Below are 2784 nucleotides of genomic sequence, written 5' to 3'. Positions count from 1 at the left end.
CAGCAGAGAGCGGGACCGGCGCTCGGCCCTGGCTCCGCCCGCGGCCGCCGAGCCCCGCCCACCGTGAGGCCCCACGGGCAAGGGGCGGGGCTTCCTCGTGCGCCTGCGCCCGGTTCAGCTGTGGCGCGCCTGTGAGGTGTGGGCTGCGCCGCTTGGGGACGGGCCCAGGGAGCGGCTGGTGCGGGGTGGATCCCGGTATGGAACAGGGGACGGAATTGCCCAGCTCTGGGCTCCCCACGGGTCCCGTGCTGAAGCCCTGCTTCATCCAGAGGGGCAAGTTGGCAGGAGTCCTGGCGAGGAGGTGCAGGGTAGTGAGGGAGGCAGGGAACCCCGTGGCGAGGGAAACGGGGCCCACATGGGGCACCCGCCTGTGGCTGGGCAGCGAGGCCTGACCTGTTTGGCCTAATGAAGTGGATCAGCTGTGGTGGGACATGTCCCATCACAGCTGATTCCACATCTCTTTCCAGTGTAAGGTCCTATCTAGTCTGCAGTGGTAGTGTGCCTTGCCTGCGCTGCCCCCAATTACAGCCTATCCACAGTGCCTGTCTGTGGGCTTCAAACTGAGAGACGTGTTGGTGAGGCAACTCTAGGGCCATCGCCTGTGGCTCCTTGAAGAACAGAGATCAAGATATTGAGAGCAGCAAGAAGGATGCTGCAAAGTGGCTGCACCAGTGTACTTTTCTGAGTGGAGAGTATCAGCGGGGCAGGTTCAGGAATGACCTGGCTGAGGGGCCAAGGAATGCTGTAAGTTTGTGTGACCCCATTCTGTCCTGCTCAAGGTCCCAAAACTACTAACTTGCCTAGTTCTGTTATGTGACTTCATCTTAGCCTCAAAGTGTAGCCATGAAAAGCAGTGAGGAGGACCCGCCTATTTTGTGCATTAGTAGTTCCACGAGCTCCAGCAGGATGAAATAAGATTGCATTTAGACATGGATATCTAAGTAGCAATTAGACCTGAAGAAGGGTACAGAGGTATGCAGAAGCTTGCCTGTGTCCCTGTCAGATATGCAGTTGGCCCAGTAAAAGATATCACCCACAAAAATCCTTAGTCAAGTGCCACTTAAGCATCTAAAAGATAGAATAGGATCTTGCCTTTAATCTTGTACCTCTAACCCCATCTGTAAAATAAAATTTCTGTTTTATCTGTTAATTCAAGTGGTTTCCAAACTTGTCTGCAGGCCTTTAGGATAGTACAAGGGTGCAGATTTCCCTGAAAAGAAACATGGGACAAGATCTCGCTACTAATGATCATTGCATTTAATCAGGGAGTCATTACAGGGGAGATTTATGCCAAATGCAATTTGTTTAGGTAACCATTAACTCCATCTTTGTGTTTCTTTTTTTGTTCCCAAGGCAAAGCACTGTCTTGGGCAAAATATCTTAAAAAATATTCATGTGAAATGCTGGGCTGTAATTAGGCTTAATGAAATTTAGTCAAAGCCTTTGTCTTTCAAGACAATATAGCATATTTTATCATACCAGACAAGAATTACTATGAAAGGTCAAAAGCTTATCACAAAATCTGCCATTCCCCTTTTTTATTTTATAAAGACCTGCATACAAGTTCTAAATAATCATAACTGTGATGCAGCTTAATCAAACGGTAGCAAATATCTTCCATTCATTGGCTAAGGAGAAGGACAAGGTTAGATTTCTCTTTCAAAACCAGAGGATTTTTTTAATATGAAAGCAAGTAACAAGTGTAATTTTGTTCTCAGATACATAGTGTATGGAGCCATATTAATTGGCAGATCTGTGACAGTACATGGCAACTAAGTAGGAAGAAGCCTGGGACCTGGATTATTGGATGAAACACATCACCCATTGTTGCGCATTGGGCAGGGGCCTGATTAGGGACAATGGACAACATATGCCTGTTGCCCAGGTATTCCTGACATCCGTTGACAACCTATGCCTCTGGGTGGTGCAGGTCTGTGCAGGGCAGCCTTGGACCTGGGGAATCCCAGATGCCTTGTGTCTTCATGCTGGGACCTGTGTTGACCCATGCCTCTGAGGGCACAGGTTGGCATAGGTCCCAGTGTGAAGTCTTGGGGCCTCACTGGGGTGGAGTCCAATAAGCAGGTTCCAACATGGAAGTACAGGGCAGTGCAGGACCTGGGAAATTCCTGGAATCCCATGCCTCTGTTCTGGGACCTGTGCTGGGTCTGCACCAACCTGTGCTTCATGTGGAGACACAGGGCACCAGGGATTCCCTGAGTCCTACACTGCCAATGCCTCCTTGCCAGGACCAGCACTGACCCATGCCTCCATGTGAAGCACAGCTGGCACAGATCCCAGCATGAAGACTTGGGGCCTCACAGGGTGGGTGTCCATAAGTGGGGAACCCCAACTTTTTCTGCTTACAGAGAGGCACCCTGGGGTTTGCCTGGGCAACAGAGGTAGGCAGGTGGTCTCAGAGCTTGATGGGTTCAATCCTGCGTAGAAATTCCTGTGATGTGCAGGATTTGGCCTCTCACCCCTGAAGTAGCTGCTCAGGGCATCTAGGAAGTACACTCCCCTGCCACAGAGCAAATAGACATCTGCTGCAATAAAGTGGCGCTGTTTTACACTACCTTTTGTTGTGGTCACTGATGTGACGTGACAAAGGATAGGGATGTCTATTTGCTTACTATTTGTGCCCTCATAAAAATGTTTCTACTTTTATATCCAGAATATAGCATGCATAGCTGTGAAGTATTTTCCACAGCAGATTTGGCTTGGTATTTTTTAGAGTTGCATTATTTTTATTATTTGCACATTTAAAAACAGTCCTCCCTAATTGTT

The sequence above is a fragment of the Gavialis gangeticus genome, unplaced genomic scaffold (genome assembly GCF_001723915.1).
Source record: "Gavialis gangeticus isolate Ggan-Ray unplaced genomic scaffold, GavGan_comp1, whole genome shotgun sequence".
Lineage (NCBI taxonomy): Eukaryota > Metazoa > Chordata > Crocodylia > Gavialidae > Gavialis > Gavialis gangeticus.
The sequence above is the reverse complement of the archived record's forward strand: the minus strand, read 5'-3'. Positions refer to the sequence as shown.